This window comes from Sus scrofa, chromosome 15 (genome assembly GCF_054392235.1).
Source record: "Sus scrofa isolate SSC_HxYL_T2T_F1_AM1 chromosome 15, Sscrofa_HxYL_maternal_Yorkshire_Landrace_v2.0, whole genome shotgun sequence".
Lineage (NCBI taxonomy): Eukaryota > Metazoa > Chordata > Mammalia > Artiodactyla > Suidae > Sus > Sus scrofa.
This window is the reverse complement of record NC_139397.1, coordinates 20,606,500-20,630,358: the sequence shown is the minus strand read 5'-3', so window position 1 is coordinate 20,630,358 and position 23,859 is coordinate 20,606,500. Positions and strand designations below refer to the sequence as shown.

General features: G+C 36.0%; 2 long non-coding RNA genes across 3 annotated transcripts in view; one reads left to right on the top strand and one right to left on the bottom strand.

Moving 5' to 3' along the window:
- The window catches only part of LOC106506175 (uncharacterized), a 239,391-nt gene that overhangs the window by 176,410 nt on the left and 39,122 nt on the right, over positions 1 to 23,859 (bottom strand). The window lies entirely within an intron of this gene.
- Positions 2,689 to 23,565, top strand: LOC146395746 (uncharacterized). Its single transcript, XR_014829209.1, has 3 exons — positions 2,689 to 2,869; positions 12,330 to 12,395; positions 19,415 to 23,565. It is a non-coding gene; the product is annotated as an uncharacterized LOC146395746 (long non-coding RNA).

Below are 23,859 nucleotides of genomic sequence, written 5' to 3'. Positions count from 1 at the left end.
ATGAGTCTACCAATTGGTTAAGTCCCATTTTATCGGCACTATCTCACACTTTGTCCTATTGTAAATACCATCTTCTACTAGATAAAACCAAAAGACATTCTTTTCCGGAGGTGTGTAAAAAGTTCTATATTTTAAAGAAAAATTAACAATGGACGACTTCTAACTTATTTTTATTCACTAATTAATTGATTTTATTATTATTATTATTTTTTTTTTTTGTCTTTTTGCCTTTTCTAGGGCTGCTCCTGCAGCATATGGAGGTTCCCAGGGTAGGGGTCTAATAGGAGCTGTAGCCGCTGGCCTACACTAGGGCCACAGCAACGCGGGATCTGAGCTGCCTCTGCAATCTACACCTCAGCTCACGGCAACGCTGGATCCTTAACCCACTGAGCAAGGCCAGGGATCGAAACTGCAACCTCATGGTTCCTAGTCGGATTTGTTAACCACTGAGCCACGACGGGAACTCCTTGATTTTATTATTCTTAATACAACCCTGATGTGAGAAGCTGGGTCTTGAGAGAAGGGAAGTCTGGAGGTAGGTTCGTAAAAACATGTCAAAGATCACTGGAAAGGAAGTCACTTAATGTGCTTTCTTTGTGTTATTTTTATTTCTCTTGTAAAAGAAAGAATGTTAGTCACTTGATTTCTCCTTTTCTGAAAGAGGCTTCAATTTGGAAAGAGTGATGTTTTCCCAAGGGGCTGAGGGGCAGGGAGATTTGGAAGGGAAGATACAAAAAAGGGAAATAAGTCTGTTGTTTTGTTTTACCTTCAGAGAATGCGGAACATTAAATCCCATGCTTTCAGAATGCCCTGGGAATTTTATATAAGCCCACCATAAACAGTTTCATACAAGTAAGTATCCCTCTCTTCCTTACACATTCGATTAAAATGTATTAAAAAAATAAAACTTTGTCAGCAGTCCTGATAATAGAATGCTATGGATCCCAGCCAGTGGGTCCTTGGGAATGCCATCATAAGGGTATTTGGCCAGCTGAGGGACAGAGCAGTGGAATCTCTGCTCAGAGCAGTACTGTTTGGACTCAAGCCTGAGTCCAACTAAATGTGTGGGAAAACATAAAAAATGAAGGCTCTCTTCTACAAAAAGAAATAAATAAATAAAGTAAGAAAACCAGTAGGGGTTCCAGGTAAAAGGGAAGGCCTTATAAACAGACCTGATGTGGTCAGGCACTAGCAGGATTCATGAGGGCCATGGCTGAGTAGAAATGAAATAGGCCATGAATTCCCCACCAAATTCCTTTGCAAATAGGATTCTGGTGTTTCTACTAGGGCTTTCTTTTTTCTTCTGCATCTGGATAGCCAATCCTTGGGATTCTAGTTAGGAGAATTATCATAATCCTATGAAAGTGCCAGACACATACTTAATAGTAAAAGGCAGCCATTGGATCCCAATGAAAGCACTAGAGCATGAACATTTTTGTGACAAAATTTCTCATGGTGAAACATAAAAATCATAGATTATCTATGTTTTTAATAAGATGGAGAAAATCATCCCATCTCATTATGATTTGGGTTTGGGACCAGTTCTGAAAATGTACTGAGGCCAGTTCCCTTAAAGTCAAGGTGAGGTTGAGGAGAAGCAAGAGGGTCTTGGAAGAAGCCTGGCAGGCAGAGATAAATCCCAAAAGAAGCTAAGCAGCCTGAAGGAGATTGTCTTGGTAGTCATAGAGATTGCCTGCCAGGACTGCAGGAAGATGCTATGTTAAAACCCCTGCTGGGTAAGGTGAGTCCCCATGTGAAACCCATCTTTAAAGTGACAGACTCGAATTCTTCAAATCATTGCTAACTTTACCCCATTCAGCTGCACTCCAGACTCAGGGTTCCTAAACTTAAAAGCAGATGCACATTTCTAAAGATTTAGGACTTTACTGCATCGCTCCTCACCAAATCTGACTTGAACTCACTCACGGGATGATTGGTAAACACTCTTCCAATTCAAAACTAACCCTCTTAGAGATTTTTTTAAAATAGCATGGCTGATCAACTTGGTAACATTTTTTTATTTATTTTTCAAAGCATTATGTAAATATATGAGCTAAAGCTCATTTAAAGGTAAGATAGTATGTGATCTCACTTTGCATCTTAAATCCTTATTCTCACCTGCAAGGCCATCCATCCTGAATTCACCCCAAGGCCTAGCAATGATTACCCAAGGGTCTTACCTTTTTAGGAGACATAGGCTACTTCTGTTACAAAACTACCCATAGGGACAGAGTTGGGACACTGAGGGAACAAAATGTCTACTGTTCCCACCTAAGATTACAAGCCCTGTCTCTTGAAATGGGAATATTTAAGATTCATTTCAAGCCTACCGGTAACCTCTAAAGATATCTGTGTATGTTGTCTCTATATAAAGAGAGTTCCAGGAATAGCCTGGACTCATGTCAAACATTTTAGCAAAAACTATTTCCTACTAAGCCCTCCTTGAGAATCTGAAATATGCCTCCAGAAATGCCTCAGAGCATTTTTCTATAGGAAAACTTTTCCTCCCTAAATGCTAATACATTTTTTTTAAATAAGTAAACAAATACTGGAATATAACCAAGTTGAAAAATGCTAAATATTGGGTTGTTTTGACTCTAACTATCCATGTTTACTTCCCATTCAAAGGGGGAATAAAAAAGGTAAGGGATCAGATGTTCCCTCAACATATAGCACCTGTGAAATGTCACATTAGTCAAAACTCTTGGAACAGAGCTGCTCATTTCCAAAGAATGCAGAGGTATAGAGGGCCTGGCAGCAGGTACTATGTCAAAGAAGTCAACGAGAACTTCCATGGAAGGCTTTCCTAATTTCAGAGCTGCCCCTGTGTTTTAGGTGTCTTCAGTGGATACTAAGCCAGGACTGGAAGGTCTGTAAATGTCCTCTCAATGTCTTTTCTTTTCTTCACTGTATCGTCCTGTGCTTTCTGCTTCCCCTCTTCTTGCTCTGTCTAATCCTTCTCCTTGTCATTACATATTCTGTGATTTAAAAGGCAAGGCTGAATGTGGCTTAGATATTTGAAAATTGGAAGATTGCTTTTGTTGACTTTTATTTTCTCGTATGTTTGGGGTGACCCTGGGCCTGGAAGGGAGTGTCACTATGGGTGGGAAAGGAATAAAGAGAGAGGACAAATATTTATCACCTGATAGTTAAGTGCCAAAAACAGAGTTAGTCATTTTTATGCACATTATTGCACTCAATGACCACACTGATTCCATGAGGTAAATATTATCTTTTCCTTATTAAAAGAGATAAATGTTTTATAATTACAAAGATGCCCAAGATTGTGCCATCTGTAAGTAACAGAGGTTGATATGAATCTACATCTGTCCAACTCTGAAGTGCATGTTCTTTCAGATAAATATACACAGGAAGGTAAGGTTTTTATGAGCTTACAGACAAAGGAATACTGTAGGGAAATTCCATTAAATATATCACTTTGTATTTCTTAGTATAGTAAATATCTTAACTTCAATTTATATGCTAGGCTCTGTGCTAAACATCATAAATGTAATGTTGAATGTAGGAGCCTATATTCTAGTAGGGTAGGCAAAGACTAAATAATTTAAAGTTTAGTTAATTAACAATTAATTAAGTTTGGATCGTGATAGGAAGCAAAGTGAGATGCTAGGCAGTAGTTGAGAGTGGAGGGCAACCTTTTTATATATTATGTGCCCAAAAAAGGTTACTTTAAGGAAATAACATTTAAGCTGAGACCTGAAGGATAAAAAAGGATTCATTTTTACCAAGAATTGGAAGATGAGTGCCCCAGGCAGAAAGCACAGAAGGTTGGGGTGGAAGGAACATAAAAGAGCGAGGTAAACACAGAGATTGGAAAAATTGGTGGGAGTCTGATGATGCTGAAATGTATGTGCACTTTAGTACATTTAATATTCATTAAAAATGTAGTGGAAAGCCATCGAAGGGTAAGATACAGATGAGTGATATGATATGATTTGCGTTAAAAAATAATCTATCTGGTTGTTGAATGCCTCTCTCCATCTGGTCCTCTAGCAAGTGAAAATGTACCATACAACTCTATATTATGACATCTGAGAGGATGGAGGCATATCACAAGTTTTACTTTCTTTTCTCATTCCAAATCCATTACTTAATTTGAATGCCATTGCTTTTATCTATTTGACAGTAGATAAGCAACAGTTTATAACATTTGAGGTTACAAGACTTAGTTCAGATTGCCACTGTCTCTCTCTTATCTGTGTGAGAGTGAACAAACAAGAAAGATCACCCTTCTGTTGGTCAGGGACGCCTCATGATCCACAGTCCTGCCAATAACATTTTTTATTGGTTTAAGCATTATGAGACATAGTTGGTTAGACTATGGAATCACATTTTTTTTTTTTTTAAATCTTAGCCTTACTCCTTACTAGCTGGGAATCCTTGGGTGACATTCAACTTCTCTCTACCTCAGATTTCTCACCTCTCATGTGGATGTAGTAATAGGAACTACTGGGTGTGATTACTGTGAGGAGTAAATGAATTAAAACCTATGTAGCACCTGGAACAGTGCCTGAAACATAGTAATGAATTAATAAGGGCCGACTATATCTAAAATCATGGGCTAGAGCAGGGATTAAGTTTATTCTTGGAGGTAGTTTGCCAAAATTTGTTTTACCCATCCCTTTGCAAGTGGGCAAGAAGGTAAACCCCCCTTTTCCAATATGTGTGTATTAATGAAGTAATTGTAGATACTGGAAAAGTTACATGAAAAATTAGGACTCTTGTGAAGAAAAATTAGTACTCTTGTGAACATCAATATTTAAGAAAAGAAAGGGGGACAATAAAATTTGACCATCAGAAAAAAATGTTCTAAAAAGTTAGAATAGGCAAAAGTAGTGTTGGATTAACAAGCGATAATAGGCCAATAGTGGTAAAGATATGAGTGGAAGAAAAAGCGAAAATAGATCCTCATTGATTATAAGATTAGGACAATATTGACTTTTGCTCAATTGGTCTTGGGATAGACTTAAACAAGACGGTGGTTTGTAGCCAATGGTTAAAAACCTAAATATGAAGTGAAGAATTGTAAATAACTCTTCTAATGGAAAAAGGAAGGAGAGAGGGGAAATAATAGCTTTGAGACAAGGCTGGAATAGTGTGTGTGTGTGTGTGTGTGTGTGTGTACAACCAAAATGTATGGAGAGAATGAGAAACCATTTGCAATGTTGGAATATAATGCAATGGAAAAGAGAATGTAAACATCTAAAATTTAAGACATATTGAATTAAATGAGTTTTCTAAAGGAAGATGTAATCGATTCTGATTACGAGAGGCAGTTATGAACACCCTGCCTGCATTTGTATCTTATCTTCAGTGTTTCCTAGCTTTAGCCTTGGGAATGTTGCTAAAGCTCTCTGTGGCTCAGATTCCACATCTGTAAAACTGGGATAGTAGTAGGCCCTTCCTCATATGGCTGGGGTAATGTATTGTGCCTCTGCATCCCAAGCATATAGTAAGTGCAATGGAAAGTAATGGCTAATTTTGTAAAAGAAGGGAGATAACATTTTCTTTGAGATTGAGAGGTAAATCAGGCAAAGGAGTAACTTAATTGTGAAAGATAGTGGAGGAAATTTTAGAAATTTCTTAACTGAAACTCTCTACTTTCTCAATAAGAAAACCTGAGGCAAAAGAAGGCAGGCATGGGGTCAAATTTAGAAAAAGTAGTAAAATTTGAGCATAGATCCTAGAAAGTGGCAAAGAAAGAGAAAACAAAAAGGTGTTTAAGAAGGACTTAGGAACCAGCTGATATGAATACACTTGTCAAACAATCAATGTGCCTGCTTGTAAGAGTTTCTCCAGCAAATTTTACCAGCTAGTGAATGCTGTAGTTACCACACTACAAGGACTGTGCAGGTCAGAGGGACAGTAAGTCTATCAGGAATTCTACCACTTTAAAATATTTATTACTATATTATTTCATTTTTTAAGTTAATTTTTTTTTTCTTTTTTAAGGCCATACCAGTGGCATATGGAAGTTCCCAGGCTAGAGGTTGAATCAGAGCTACGGCTGAGGCCTGTACCACAGACACAGCAACACTGGATCCAAGCCTCGTCTGTGACCTACACCACAGTTTGTGGCACCACCAGATCCTTAACCCACTGAAGAGAGCCCAGGGATTGAATCTGCATCCTCACAGAGACTATGTGAGTTCCTCAACCCATTGAGCCACATGGGAACCCCTATATTATTTTAAAATATTTTAATTTTAGTATTTTTAATTTTTTTGTAGAAAAATATATGTAGTATAAAATTTAACAATTTAGTGGCATTAAGTACATTTACATTATCATGCAACAATTACTCTTACACTGTTGGTGGGAATGTAAATTGGTGCAACCACTATGGAAAACAGGATAGAGATTACTCAAAAAACTAAAAATAGAACTACAATATAATCCAGCAATCCTACTCCTGGGCATCTGAAGAAAAACATAATTTGAAAAGATACATGTACCCCAGTGTTCATTGAAGCACTATTTATAATATCCAAGATACAGAAATAGCCCAGGTATCCATGAGGAATGTATAAAGACAGTTCAGTACATATATACAATGGAATGTTACTCATCCATAACAAAGAATGAAATAATGCCATTTTCGGCAACATGATTGGACCCAGAGATTATAAGAAGTGAAGTTAGTCAGACAGTGAAAGATAAACATCACATGATATCCATTATACGTAGAATCTAATAAAATGATGCAAATGAACTTATTTGTAGAACAGAAACTCAGACTCACAGACTTTGAAAAAACTTACGGATACCAAAGGAGACAGGTTGGGATGGAGGGTAGACTGAGGGTTTGGAACTGGTATATGCACACTGTGGTATATGGAATAATTGGTCAACAGGACCTCTGTATAGCGCAGAGAACTCTACCCAGTATTCTGTGACAATCTATATGGGAAAGAATCTAAAAGAGAATGAATGTGTGTACACGTACAACCAAATCACTTTGTTGTACAACAGAAATTATCACAACATTGTAAATCAACTCTACTTCAATAAAACTTTAAAAAGTGAAAAAGAAAAATAATTATTTTAAAGCCAAACGAATCAAGACTGGGAGGGATTTGCTTAAGAATAGACTTATAAATCAGTTGAACAAAATGGAGAGCCAGAAATGAATCAACACATAAATGTCGGTTGATTTCAGACACAGGTGCAAAGGCAGTTAAATGGGGAAAGGAAATTATTTTTTTATGGTTGATCAACCATTATCACTATCATTTTAGCACATTCCTATCATCCCCAAAGTTTGCTGTCAATTCCTGCTCCTATCCCCACCATTAAGCAATAATTAATCTGATTTTAGAAAAGATATTCTTTTTCAATAAATGGTCTATAGCAACTGCACAACCACAGGGAATGAAATTAACCATAATTGTCTTCCTCACAATACACAAACACTAGAAATGGATCATAGGCCTGAAAGTAAAATCTAAACCTTTATGAACATGGTTTACATGAATATTTCTTAGCAAGGAAACAAAAAGCAATAGCCATAAAAAATTTAATTTTAAAAATGAACTTTACCAAAGTAATTTTTGAAGTGTCCATGAAAAAGACACCATGATGAAAATAAGAAGACAAAGCACAGACTAGAGAAAATATTCATAATACATATATCTGACAGAGGATTTGCATCCAGAATACATAAGTAACTTCTACAAACTATTAAGTTAATTAGCCAATACAAACAGGCAAAAGAATGGAACAGCCATTTATCAAAAAATATGGCAAGCCAAAATCTCACTGAACCCTTCTCCATTTGGGGGCAAATAAAAATCACTTTATGCTCATTTGAAGAACTACATTAAAGGCTGATAACACTAAATATAATGATATGGAGGAAATAAACTTCCATATGTTACTGTGGGGTACAAAGTAGTACAGCCATTTGGAAGAATATTTGGCTGTTTCTTATAAAGTTAAACATATTCCATCAATTCATTGTCCAGAAATTTGTCTTAGATATTTATAAGAGAAATTAAGAAAATGTTTACAAATAGCAGTGTACCAAAACATTTATAGCAACTTATTCACTGCAGCCCCAAACATCCTTAAGAGAAAAAAAGATAAATTTTTATATATTCATATGATGGAATACTACCCAGTATTTATAGTAGAATAAGCCATTGTATAATGAACAATGCTGAAGGATTAAGCAATAACAACAACAACTACAAAAACAATAAAACAACTTACACAACTCAACAGAAAAAGGGTCAAAAACCCAATCTAAAAATGGGCAGAAGAACTGAATAGACATTTCTTTAAAGAAGATATGCAGATGGCCAACAGGCACATGAAAAAATGCTAAACATCACTAACTATTAGAGAAATACAAATCGAAACTACAATGAAGTACCAACTCACACCTGTCAGAATGGCCATCATTAATAAGTGTACAAATAGCAAATGCTAGAAAGATTGTGGGAGAAAGGGTACCCTCATTCACTGTTGGTGGGTATGTAAATTGATACAACCACTAGAGAAAATGGTATGGTGGTACCTCAGAACTACCATATGATCCAGCAATCCCACTCCTGGGCATATATCAGGAAAAAGCTTTCACTGAAAAAGATACATGCACCCCTATGTTCATTGCAACACTGTTCACAATAGCCAAGACATGGAAACAACTTAGATATCAATCAGCAGAAGAATGGATTAAGAAGAGGTGGTACATATACACAATGGAATACTACTAAGCCATAAAAAGAACAAAATAATGCCATTTGCAGCAACAAATGGAATTAGAGACTCATACTAAGTGAAGTAAGTCAGAAAGAGAAAGACAGATACCATGTGATATATATTTGGAATCGAATATGTGACATAAATGAACCTATCTACAGAAAAGAGATGAACTCATGGACTTGGATAACAGACTTGTAGTTGCCAAGGGGGAGGGAATGGGATGCACCTGAGTTTTGGGTTAATAGATGCAAACTATTGCATTTGACATGGATAAGCAATGAGATTCTGCTGTATAGCACAGGGAACTCTATCTAGTCACTTGTGGTGGAACATGATGGCGGATAATGTAAGAAAAAGAATGTATATATACACAGAATGTCTGTATATGTGTGTGTGTGTGTATGACTAGATAAGTGTGAATTATAGCAGAAATTGATAGAACATTGTAAATCAAGTATAATACAAAAAATAAAAATCTTAAAAAAAAAACAAACCCAAAAAAACCAACCAAACAAAACAAAAAATAAAACGTTAGGTTAAATGAAAGAATCCAGACACAAAAGAGTACACACTATACAATTTATAAGCAATTAAAATACAGGCAAAAGTAGTCTATATTGATAAAAATCAGAGTAGCAGATGCCTATGAGTGCTGGAGAATGATTGTAGGGCAGCATACAGAAACTTTATGGCATGATGAAAATGTGCTATGCATTGGGTACCTGGTTGTGTATATTAGTTTAAAATCATTGAATTATATACTTAAGATGGTATATTTTATTGTGTATAAAGTTTGCCTTAATTTAAAATAAATTTTACCACAGATGGTTAGTAAATAACAAAAACATGAAGAGGAGGCCCTTGTTGCAGTAGTGTTGACTTTTTTGTGATTCCCTGAGTACTGTACCCTTTCATAGTCTTTGGTGTTCACCTCTCAACTCCAATTAGCACTTCACAAAAATTTTCCTTCTCTTTTTTATCATCTCCCTTACATGGCAATGTGTGCTTTTCTTTTCTAAAACCTCTCTTCAATTCTCCCCTTTTTTTCTTAAGACCTATTCTCATAGCCCTTATTCCCATTAATGTGAGTAATAAATAGTATGTTAAACTGTTGACTTTTTGACAAATATTTATTTTTATACTTGAAATGCTAGGATTCAGTGTCAATGAAGTATCTTAAAATAATTTGTACTCTCAAAGCAATAAACTTAGAACTTTCTCTTTTTTAAAAAATCAGTTCTTCAATTAATATTGAGCTGTCATAAATTTGATGGACCTGGAGATAAACTGAAGAACTTTCCATCTGGGGTGGGTCTTAACCAAATAAAGACTTGATGAATGTACATAAATAAAGTGATAAATGTTTCTGAAGGGATAAAACCTTGTCAGACTGTTTCCTCTTCTCTTTCATACATTTTACATTCTATTCTGCCATGGAATGTTTGAAAAATCACTCTAGTGTGTCTCCTCAATTCAGTGATCATTCATATTCATATTACTCAAATCCTGCTGTCTTTCACTTGTCCCAAGATGGCCTTTTATTTGCCTTTAGTTGGGTTCATTTCCTTTTTTGCCAATTTTTCTTCTCCTTTCACTCTTCATCTTCTCATTGATTCCCAGCCTCCATTAGACTAAGTGTGAATGGTTTGGAAATAGAATGTACTATTTCATGTTTCTATACCTTAGCATAGACTACTTCCTTTCTCTGGGAAGTCTACACCTAGACACTGACTTCAGGTAGATTCAAGGAGTTAATTGACTTCTTGTGGGAAGATTTCATCTGCTCTCTTCTATGCATGATTCCCTTTCATGATTTTAGCTTATTATTACACAGTGCATTTTGTCTTTTTGCCTGCTAGATTGTAAACTCCTTGAGAAATGGATTTTAATAATCTATGGATTCTAATTTCTGGCCCAGGATCTGACCCATTGTAAGCATTCAACGAATATTTGTTGACTAAATGTTTTATAAGAGATACTTTAAAAGATAACTAATCATTTCTGTGTATTTGAAATGTTCATATCTATGTATATTTGCTTCAGTTTGTTTTATTTTTGGTCTTATTCCTTTATTTACATATGTATCCACACATGGAAAACTATTAACAAATGTTATTGCAGGAAGGTGCCAAAAGAAGCAACATATACGGGTGTATTGTCTGGAGTTGAATATTTTTGCCTTTTATTTTTCATGAGATAGCTTCTGAAACAATGGTCCTCATGGTAAGAAATAAATTGAGTCAAAACTGGGTTTACTTCAGGAATAATATTTGTAAAAGAAAAGTAGAAAGACTAGTTAATATTCTTTTAAGATGATTTTCCCTTACCCAGTTTACTTGTGTCCAAATCACTGACCCACTTTTAACATGATGAGGATAATAGGTAGGTTTGGGTTGGTATCAAAATTAAAGTCTGAAGTCTGCATCTAAATTATGACTTGCTTGCTTGTGAGAAATTTCCTAACTGGGATGGCTTCCAAAAGCACTTTACTGTAGCTTCATGGAATTTTCTCAACTGTTTTATTTTGTTCCCTCTCCACACCTCCTCTCTCGTGCATAGAAGCACATCTGTCTGTTTTCTGCCTTATCAAGCATGCATCTACATCTGTGAGGAAAACTCCACTTCCTCAGCTAAAAACCTGTATCTGATTGTGGTAATAAAACTCTACTTCCTCAGTTCAAAACATACATCAGACAAGACCAATTACTTCAAATGACTCATAGTAACAGGCAAAGCAATAGTCGTCTTTTCAAAGCCTTTGAACTTTTCCTGCTTCAAAGGTGTACTAAAATGTGGTTATGAGGCGATTGTCTAAAATTGCCAAATTACCAGTTTCCAAGCTTTGACATTTGTTATTTTGCATAACTAGACAAAGGAAATCAGTGAGATTACCTACCAGGAGGAAAAGAGACCAAAAAGAGCAGACAAAAAAAGTAACTATGACATAGGTAAGGCTGGTGGATGTTATGCCTCTTAGGCAAAGGGCAGGAAAGGGCTTTAATTAACTATTGATAAAATTAAGTTACTAAGTTAAGCAGGCAGATATTTTTCATTCTTATTTTTGCTCTGAAAACCATAAAAGATATATTACTCTGAGAATTACCAGCAAATAAGATTTTTCTAAAAGAAGTCAATGTCCATAAATTTTGCCTGATACTTTTAATTGTGGTGAAAAATCTACTGATTCTCACTTATATGTCCAAAATGTCAATAGTGGTAAAAAAGTAGTCAGAACTCATAATTGCCTACCAGCTGTTTGGGGAATTGTGTGAATGGAATTTGAAGCTGTACCTGTTCCTGAGCTTTCTCCAAGAGTGAATTTAGTCTGACTTTCTTCAAAGGAAATATTTTCTATAGGTTTACTACAGTTTCTTTCAATAGCATTAAAGGCTTTTTATTTTATTTCTTATAAACAATTTAAAAAATGTCTTCTTTCTTTGTAAAACTTTTTTCCTAAGCTCAGTAAGTTAAACAGCAGCTGAGTCTAATGGTTATAGGCAAGTTCTCTAGAGCCAGATGCCTTAGTTCAAATCCTGGCTCTTTCCATACATTCAACTACTTACCTTTAGATGGGCTACTGACTTCTCTCTGTCTTGCTGCAGCTGTGGCACAGGTTGAAATTGCGGCCCGGATTCAGTCCCTGACCTGGAGACTTCCATATGCTGTAGGTGAGCACCCCCCCCCCAAAAAAAAGAAGTGTATTTATTTCTTTAATTTACTTTTCAGAGTTTGATTGAATTAAGAACACAATGATTTTGTTTTTTAAAAGTGAGAAAATCTGATGCAAAACAATGCTGAGGCCATGTCCTGAATCTAAGGAGAAGTTGTCAGTGGTGGAAACTAGCCAGCTTCTCCTGTAATCTGCACCACACTGAGCCACTAAAGGTTTCACCCAGCAGAAAGTCCAAAGGTTTCACTGAATCCGGTGAACTAAGCCTTGTCTCCAAATACCTTGCTTATTTTTTTAGTGTGTCATCCCTATTAAAATAAGGAGCAAAAAATTTCCAACCCATGAAAACATACACTTTCTTAGCAATAAATGAGCAATTTTGATGAGGTGGTATTATTCACACTTTATAAATACCTAGCAGTCAGGCCTGGTGCTACCACTGATTCCTAGACATTTAGAACAAGAAAGACACCCTAGGTTATTTAGTTTAAGCATCTCACTTTACAGGAGAAGAAAGAGACTACAGTGAAACAGACATAGATAGATTTTCTAAGGTCATAGTCAATTTGCAAAGGATTTGGACCATACAGGTGGAAGGCTTGTCTTTTGGAGTCAAGCAATGCTGAGTTCAATTTCCAACTCTTCCAACTTCTATACCACTGAACACATCCTAATCTTAGTTTCCTCAACCCTGAAGATACAATGAGATGATATTTGTAGAAAATAACTATAAAGCAATTAGCATGTTGGTTGGCTTTTAGCAAATGCTCCATAAATCGTACCTATTTTAATTGTTTGTCTTATTATTTCCTTCTCTCCTGTGTGTTTTCAATCATAAAACCAAATACCAGATGTTAAAATGAATATTAGTCTCCTCTGTGTGATTATTGTCAAACCACACCCCCTGTGATTTGCTCCCCCTCACAGTCTGATCAATACAAGGTGGTTCTTAGATGCCTAGTTGGCACATTAATATGTGGGGCAAATGATGACTGAGTCACACTTTCATAGTCTAATTTATATATAATACAGATCTGTAAATAAACCTGCAGAGCTGAGTTTTATCTTGTCTACTTTGTGTCATCAAGCTCTTGTACAGGAAATGGAGTGTATTTAATATTGGTGACTGTGTGTGTCATTTAATCGTCTCTATTGATTGGATTTCATCTGAGCGTAGGGGCTTGGACAGAGCTTTGATTAGACTGTAAGGATTCTTGGCCATTTTCTTTTACCCAACACCATATCAATGTACCTTCTGGTGTGATATCACTTTCACAATCAATATTTGAAAAAAGCCATGCACACAGGCCTCTAGGAGGAGAAGGCACTGCCTCCAAGTCTCTTTCTATGCACATATTAAACCTTTCCAATTGTAAAAAAGGTTTACTGCATGTTTTAGAGCAGGCTAGAGGAGAAAATAAGAACTGAAAGAGTCTCCATAGATTTCTTGTGTAATTTACGCATCATTTTTTATTTAAAAGTGTCAAATTCTCCCTTTTAATGTTGGTTGACATTTGAGAATGGATCATTTTTATCAGTGAAATTTTACAGTTTCAATCTAGTGCTTTTTTTCCTAGATGTAATAATAGTCTATAAATATATTATTTGGGCAAATTGATATCTTAGACAGACTATTCTTGCCCAAATTCATTTTGCATGGATTTTACTGCTGTGAAATGTCCACTGGGCCTCCTGGACTAATCTTCCACTGAAGCAAAGTTTATTTTTCTATTTGCCAAGGTTGTTCCATCACGAATTCACAGAGCTTAGGCTCCAGATTTAAATAACACAAACTAAGTAGCATTAAGCAGCCAATGTGTCTCTTTATACTAGGTTCATGGAGTTTGTGGTGGTGTTGTAATTCTGGCTGGAAAAAGGGCTGGAATAAAATGCTTATTTGTCTCTCTTCTGAAATATAGAATTAACTCAGAAGTCAGTTACTGGGATCTTAGTGTCAGGGTTGAACTGAAATTCCTGGGAGTAGATGAGGCAATTTGAATAATTTCAGACTATTTTAAGTATCATAACCCAGGGGTTTGGAAATAATATATTCTATCATGTAAAATGTAAATTTTCAATAAAGCAAGTTTCCTAGAATCTGGAAATAGAGCCATATATCCTGAGATGGAAGTTTTCTGCCACAGAGTGGTAGGGACAAAGGGATAAAGAACATGAACTTCATTCTATACTACCAGTGTCCCCCTTTTTCTGCAATACTTCTCTGTCTATAACTTTATCATCTCCTCCTATAGGTGCTTTTATCTTTGTCATATATTACTTTAGAGCAGTGGTTTGCAAACAAAAGATCATGAGCCAAATCTGGCAGTTTGTTGTGTAAATAAACTTTTATTGAAACATGGCCACACCCATTTGTTTAAATCTTGTCCATGGCTTCTTTCCCATTACACTGGCAGAGATGAACAGTTGTAGCAGAGACCATCTGGCTAGCAAAGCCTAAAACATTTGCTATCTGGCCTTTTGCAGAAGAAAGTCTGTAGACCTTTACATTAGAACAAGTTTTTATTATGAAAAACAAGTTCTACATGGAACAAGTTAGAGCAAAATTCAGTTCCTCACCAGAACACTATCCTGCTCTCTGATAATTGTATCTTCCATATCCCTTTTCTAAAGTTTTAAGTATTGGGCTGTCATTTCTACTTATATTTTTGTACAATATTCTCAATGTCAGGAAATATTAAGTTGCTGAAAACAATATTAAGTGTAGTTCTGTACATTTTGCTATTGTATTTTCCATGATGTCTCCCCCGACCTCATGAAATGGATAAAGTATGTGGTTGCTTCTGAAGAGAGAGAAAGTATATATTTATTTATAGATATTTTAATGTTTTGAATTTTGGTTTTTATAGACATGTTCACACATACATTTGCTTAATACAAATTTTAAAATTAATTATTCCCAAAGAGTTTTTTTTTTCCAGATCCTAGTCAATATATTATATAGACTATAGAGGTTTTTAACATTTAGCAAGAAATGATATGATATGACATCATGTAAAAATCAGTTTGTAACAGTAATTTTCACATACATACTGATTTAAACTTTTCCACATTTAGAATCAGGGAACCGCAAACAAAAAAAATTATAACTCCCTTTCACTAAAGCGAAGATTCTCGGGAATGACCTTTCCCAAACTGTTTTAGAACTTAATAGAAGTAACCACCATTTACTGAGTATTTACCGAGTGTCAAGTGTTTTAGGTATAATATTTCAGTTAATCTCCCTGACAACACTGTGAGGAGAGTTGGGCATGAGAAGACGGAGGCCAAGAGTTTAGTCATAGGCAGTCATAGGCAGGTGTGCTGAGCCTGGAGCTCAAGGTTGTTCCTTAGCATCAGGTGCTTCATACCAAAGGCAAATCTCCATGGTATGCAGACTTCAAATGTTTCACTGGGTACTTGGGAATAGAGAGATGCCACATACTTTCAGAACATCCCTAGGAGCTTTGATGAATTCATTGAAAATCTAATTAGTACACATTAGGAAAAGAGTCTGTTTTTTGCTTATTTTCAGTCCATCAGGGTGTGGAACCTTGGGGGAAAGATGTCTACTGCAATTCATGAGTGGGAAGTAGTTCCTCAAGTTCAGTTTTATTTTCCAGAATCTGAACACAGATTCAAAGTACATATTCTTCTCTGGCCCAGGCTGAAAATCATCAGTGAAGATGCTGTTTATATATCATGTAAAGGGTTTCCAAGTTATGAAAGCTTGTTTTTAAAGGCCCAGAGGGGTCTGGGCTGAAAAAAAAAAAAAAAAAAAAACGGGGCATATGTTCATATGTTCTTGATCTGCCCTTCTGACATAAGGTATGCAGAGGTTAATTTTGCTAAAACTTTGTTTTCATTAGGTCACTTCTCTGCTCACCAGCCTTCCCAAAACAACAAATAGTTAACATGTCTAGTGCCCTCAGGCAAGCATCTCTTTGGCTACAACTTTCCCAAATTTTGTGTGCCAATAGAAGCTGTCACTTAAAGTCTAAAATATACCAATGGTCTGGATCATGATGTTTGTTTGTTTAGAAATCTGTCTGAATGGGTTGTTTCTTTAAGCTGGTGTGGAATAATCTCACTGTTCGCAAATACTTGTGTGACAATGATAAGGGTGGTTCAGCTGAGTTCCTTCTCTCTACAGGTTTTTTTTTCTGGAGAATATTTTCTCTGTGCATTTAAAAAGTTTGCTATACATCAAAGAGATCCTGGAGACATATATGCAGTGTGTCTGTGTGTCTGCATCTATGTTCTTATTGATCAAGGTCTTCAGGTGAGAACCTGAAAACAGAGTACAGTCATCCCCTGGTATATGCAGGGGATTTGTTCCAGGGCTTTCCATGGGTACTAAAATCTATGGATGTTCAAGTCCCTTCGTAAGATGATGTAGTACAGTTGGACCTTCTTGTCTGCAGGTTCTGCAACCACAGATTTGGGGTGACAATTCTACAGTGATTTTAAATATGAGAAAAGAGCCTCACTACTTGATGGAGGTGGGAAAAGGGTTGGGCAGAAGTTGGGAGCTTGGGGTGGTCTATGGGTGATGAAATTTCAAATGAAAAACTCTGAAACTAGTATTGAAAGGAGAGTCTGATCTAGGTTTTGTGGTGCCTGAAACTGGTACAATTTGGAGGGGAGGATTTCTTTAAGAAAAAAAGATTAAAACAAACAAACAAAAAAACCCCACAAGCACAAACTCAGATAGAGTCTTGAAAGAAAACTTAGGTTTCCTTAGCTTCACAGTATAGCTGTTTCAGGTTGGACATTGCCATTATAACCTGATTTTCCATCTGGAAGCAAATACCCCCATGAGCAGATAAAGAGTAACTCCAGGAGCCTGTCAGATATCTTAGGAAGAGGTCAAATTGAAGTTGTGTCGTAGACTGTTTGGAAGAGGTAACTTGTCTTCTTTTGGTCTCTAGAAGTTGATCCAGATCACCTAGAAGATGCTAAGGTTCAGACACACTAGAATGTTCCTCATTGAGGTGCTGATCTGACTATTGTCATCCAGAGAAAGACTGGAATCCAGTTGAGTTCATGCCAGGTGAAGACCCCTGAGGATGAATTTAAGCTGCAGGAATAAGGGCAGCCGCAAAGGAAACAGTGACACCCTGATGCTCTTCCCTATTGTTATCTTCAAACCTGGAGAGAAGTTGGGAAGGCTGCCAGATAAGTCCCTGCTGTTCTGTGAGGATTCCAGGAGATAGCCTGCTGTCACTTTGCTTGTGTAGTGAAGAGAGCCACTGTGCATCCTGCCAGGTCCCAGAGGGGGTCTCTGGGGAAGCAGCACCCCCATAGGTCCAAGAGCAGCAGAGGCAGGAACAGGATATGAGCGATTCAGTTCTGAGTGGAGAGGAGATGGCACCTTGCAGAAAATAACTGGGAAACATTTTGATAGTGAAATGTTTTTCCACTTGGGCATATTGGATCTCAAACTCACCCTAATTTGTGTTTATCAAATGTATCAACAATCTTAAGGTTGGTGTTGCCTGGTAGACATATATTCAGAGCAATTGAACACTAAATAATATCACTATGTTCCCATCACTGAGCTTTTGTTCTTGAGTCCCATCCCTCTTGCTTACTTTCTCTATCAGGAAAATGACCTGTCCTATGAGGTCCAGCTCAACTGATCATAAATCTGAAAACCTACCCTGATCCCCTTAATCACAAATGGTCTTTTTGTGTTTTAAGCATTATGTCTATATCTCTCTTTATAGCTTTACACACTTTCACCTAGAAGTGTGGTTACTTTCGTGCCACATCTGGACTACCCTCTCTTGTCTACAAAAATTAGAATGCCACTCAGGTTGTCTTAAATCTTTGACTTTCTTTTTGCTTAATAGTATTTGAATACAGGCAAAATTGCACACTGAAATCTCAGGGAAATAAGAGACAGCCTTAGAACTAAGCTATACAACAAAGTGGAGAAGCTAAAGAAACCTATCAGCTGTGTGTACAACGGTCATCATCTTTTACTGACCCAGCCCAACACCATACAAACCCTGTAGAAAAGAAGCATGACTTATTCATCTTGGTAGGCAGCAAGCTAGTACTGCAAACACAATGGTGAGGGGGCATTAAACACATGTTGCACAGATGGGTTGAAGTTTGCCTGGGTTGTAGCATGAATGTTCCTTAGAGGAAGATACCATTCTGATAGCAAACAAATGAGCTTGGTTACCCATGTACTAAAAAATTATACCTCAGCTCCTCTACTTCCCAGAGCCAAAATTCTTCCACCAAAAATTATGTCTTTAGGTACTATGGCAATGTTAGTTTCCAGATTCATATTCTGATCTCCATCTCACTCTCTGTGTGTCCCTCAGAGCAAGACCCTTGGTTCTCAATAAGTGTTGAGTGAATTGGTGGCTAGTAACCACCTATAATATCCTTCTGAACACATATCAAATGTTAGCTATGAGGGGTTGAGGATTTTTTTCCCTTTTAATCTGTATTTTCACTAAGAGAAGGAGTGAAGTCATTATTCTTTGATGCATATAAGTGCCTCATTTTTTTTTATGCAGGTAAATTGCCTGTTCAGAAAAAAAAACAGTACATTATACTGAAAAGACAACTCTATGCCTCATAACAGCTACCCTATTATCTGACTAAATTGATTTATATAGAAGAAACAAAAGACTAGAAAATATATATTTACATATTAAATAAATACCTTAAATGGAATCAAATTCTTGGAGAAGATATGAAAACTCTCCATCTGGGGTCAGAATGGAATGGGGGAAGGCTTGAATCTTTAACTGATTTGCTGAAGAAAACTTAGCAGTATGTAGTATATTGTGAAGAGTAATCCTGAATTGGCATGAGCAAGAAAGGTAGGATTTGCCTGCTTCTTTGAACATTAGTTCATATCCTTCATGTTCATTATACTGTAGACCATTAAGCTATTTTATGGGCAAGAGAGAAGTTCAAGTACAGCGTAAGTTGCCAAAAGGATTATGAAGTTCATTTTGATTGATCAATAATTAACTGTACCTTGTGAAATTACAGGCTTGACTAACTGTGGAACGTATTGTAGTGAACAGCCCAAGCTGCCAGAAAGAACAGAGAAGACAGAAGAAAAGGCAATGGAAACTGAAACATCTGTCCCCTTTATGCTGCAAGAGCTGGAAACCAAGATCTCACTATTTCCTTCGCCATCTAAAGTACAAACAGCATAAAGCAGGGATTGGATTGATACAGGACACTACAGAAGATGTTTGCTTATAATTACTTCTAGCACTTTTTTTGAAGCTCAGGGATAAAACACTTCCAATTATTCATCAAGCTCTTGGAACCCATAGGCCTCTATAATAGGGATTTAGCAGAACAACAAATAGCACACAAGGATATAGATGAAAGAAAGGAATGTGAAGGGATTATTACCATAAAAAAGCAAATGATCGTTTGATGGAATTACAACAATATAGTGTCAGAGAGAGATGGAAAAATAATGCCAATTGATAAATACATAGCTGTTTAGCATTAATTTGAATTACATCATGGCTGTGAAATGAATAATACCTGTAAGTTTCTTTTCACATGTGAGTATATATATTTAACTTTTGAAAGATAACTATTCTGGACTTTTGCTGTCTCAGTGGCTGTTGGAAAAACTACCTATTTTCCTTCAACCATTGAGAGTTCTAATTATTAAAATATTGGTGGAAATTCCCTTTACTTATATCTGACAGACTTAGTTTACTTGAAATACACAATTATTTGTACTACTCAATTCTGGCTTATACCTACCTACTTCTAAACAGGTTTTGACTATTGTTTAACATGGACCACTATTAAAAGCTAAACCAAATCTAAAACAAAGCATAGGACTGACTATCCCTATTTCTGTTCTGTAATTCCTCTACATGCTTTTCTTCCTTTGTTAGTACAGATAAAAGTTAAATTATCTAGAGATAACAGCGGCTTTAGCACAAATATTGCATTTGGCAGATTTATGGATGCTGCGGAATCTCAACGTAGAAAGTTGAAATCACTTTCTAACAACATCTAGCTGAGCCATCCCTATAACAGTAGAGATCAGACCAAGGAATAGATTACCTTTCAAAAAGATATTGAATTTAAATATTTCTTTCCAGTTACGTCTGATTAGATAAAAGTTTTCCATTTATTTTTTAATAAAATAAAATATTTGGGAAAAAAGTACCAAAGGAAATCAAATGATAGGGCAAGATGGGATCTAAAATGCTCCTGTTGCCCCAAACTATAAGAACCCACCCATTGAACTGTATTTCCTCCTGAGTGTCCTTCAGAGAGCAGAGAGCAGTTCAAAGGCACTGGATGGATGGATAGGGCTTTGAGGTTTTGTGTAGTGTTCTTAATCTTTGTTTTCTAAACTTTGCGTTATGTACAACACAAATTTTAGTTTCACACAGAAATAGTATACTTGCTAACTTAGTCAACATGTGAGACTCATGATGGCACAGAATTACCAAATACATCAGTTTTGCTACCTAGTCGTGTGCTTTAAAGAATAGAGAAAGTTAAAGTTGCAGTTTAGAAAGACACATATTTCTAAATTAAGATATGTCTGTAATCAATATACTATTAATCCATATTAACTCTACCAATCTACATACTTGTAGTTCTAAACACAACCATTTCTGGTCAGTTTGTAGGGGGAAGAAGTAAAAAGGGTGAGATCATACAGGATTCTAGAAAAATTAAGACTTTCAGAATACTAGATAGGTCAAGAAATAAATGTGTATGAAATAGGATTCTAACCTTTTTTTGAGAGAGAAGGCATTTACAGAGGAGGAACAAAAAGATGACAAGGTATCTAGTCATTTTCTGTCCATATCTCTTCTGAAATTGGGGATAGGAAAATATTTCAGTTTTATACTGATTTTCTTATGGCTTTTGGAAATTATTTATTTATATTACACTAAAATAAATACCACAATAAAGTTTTTGTTTACTATGATTTAAAGTAAAGTAAATGTTTCATGACCAGGATTTAAAGTTACATTTGTGACTGGAAATAATTCTTAGAAATGAATATTTCCCTGTTTTACTTTTATACTAAACAAATCTGCAGCATGTTACTTTAAAAATGAAATAAAGCTTGCGTTCATAGTGACAGTCAATAACACTACAGCATAATAATCAATTGCTATTTGTAGCAGCAGGACTAGCAGTGGGGGCAGATCAGTGCAAATTACTGTCACTGTGTGCTGTCATGTATGCAGCCAGCCTGTAGAACCCAAGAAAAATGAAGCCTGATTCCAGGGAAAGAGACAGTCCTTAGTCATACCTGCACCACAGCAGAGGAATGCAGGGTTGGCATCAAATATAACAGGAAAGTGCATATAAATCTAAAACCTCAATGGGTAAGAAAAATAAATTAAACCAGCTCAGAGTTCTGCTCCCCAGGTTCAAAGTTAAATGGTCACGCTTTTTTTCTATGAGCTGGAGATTGGTGGATTACATGTGTCTAGGGATCTACAAAAAGGTTAGATGGCTTTTTAGTGAACATCAGAGAAGTCTGTGCTTTACTTTACTCCAGCATTTCAGAGAGATGACTCTAAAACCTGATATTAGGTATAAATCACTAGTATTAGACAATAATAATGACAGATTTACGTGATAATATATTCCACATACAAATAGAAACAACTAAGAGGGGAAACAACCATGTTTCTCAACATCTTTGTGCATTAAACTAGTTTTTTTTTTAATTTTTATATTTAATTCAAAGAAAGAAAGAAAGGACGTCACCAGTTTATCTTTGGGAAATCTTTAAATATTTTTTGGCAAATCAAGCAAGTGGAACCACCTACTTTCCATTTTAGTCTCTTTCTGTGATGAATCAGGCCACTTGCCTTCTTTATGCAGGCAGATGATACAAAGAGTAATAGAGATGAAGGAAACTGGTACATTCAAATCAACAAAAGAAACCAAGTTGAGCAAACTGACAACATATTAATCCCGACATTTCTAACACTCCCCAGTAGTTAATAAAGTTTGCAGAGAGGTCTATTAACTCATTCAGGAGGAAAATATTTCAAATGCTACCTTGAACAGGATTAGGACAAGCCATGTAATTTACTACACGCTATATTTGTATTAAATGAGTCTGTGGTGCCCCCTGTTCAAAAATAATTAAGAATTTCAAGACCACAACAGCAGACCATTAAGCAAAGTGTAAGCCCTTCTAAATGTGGGACCTCTTGCAACTATTCAGATTGTGCATCCATGAAGCCAGCCCTTGATGGGATAGTTTATCTTCCTACACTTCGACCTCCCCACGAACACTAGCCTAGTTTGGTTTATAGTACTTAATCAACCTTCAACAAATTGATCTCTAAAGCAATGTTTGCAGATTGATGTCCCACAGGCTGAAACTGGCCCAGAGACATATTCTGTTGAACCTGATAGGTGACATGACAAGACTAACAGCTGATCCTTTCTGATGAGACTTCCTCTCTCAATCCTTATTATTACTTATTTGTTTAAAATGAGCTACTTTCACCCCTTACATACCTGCCTACCCCCTGTTCACATTTGAGTTTACCACCCATAAAATGGCAATGAAAATCTTAAGGTAGCATTCCCTGCTCCTAAAAGCAGTGCAAATAATAGTAGTAAAAGCATCAGGCTGATAAAGCTACATAGATTTAAGAAAATAATATTTAAAAAAATAAGTTAACAGTATTGATGAAATGCACATTCTGTGAACTATGGTCTCAGGGAAAATTTACATTAACCCAGTACCCTCTTTAGTGAAAACCTGTTAGGAAGAAATGCCACTCTCTATTTTCACTCTGTTTACTTCACTGATCCAGATGGAAAAAATAATAAACCTCAAAAATTCACTTGCGAATATGCTGAGTCATTTACAATTCTGAAATCACATTAAAGGCAACAAACGAACACCAAGGGGAAAGGGGCAAGAATGCTTAAGTACAATGAAAAGAAATTGAAGTGACTTTCAAAAGCAAACTGTGATGAATCAAAAATAGTAAATCTTATGCCAAGTAAAATGACATTATCAAATATGCCTAAAATATGTGCATTATTTAGAAATGTGACAATTCACTTGACTGTTAAACAGGGTGGTGATAAATTGTACTTTCCTAAAAGGGGCCAAATGTCCAGAAAAATAATGTATTTAAGATTAAAGACATTTCTGCCAAATATGATAATGCTTTGAGTTCAATACAGTGATTTCCTTATTGATAGTTCATGTCATTAATGGCTTAAATATATAATTCTGTTTTATAATTCCATATGGGTAGAATCCAACTACAAACCCAATGTTCATTTTTATTACTTTCACCTTGCTTGATTATTTTCAAGATAGAAAAACTATGTCAGTTTAATTGGGATTAGACTTAACTTCTGAATTAAGCTCACATGTTAAGAAGATGAACAAATTCTAGAATTTTTTTGTAAGTCATCTTACTTGACTACTCCTTCAACTTCCCTGCTAATAG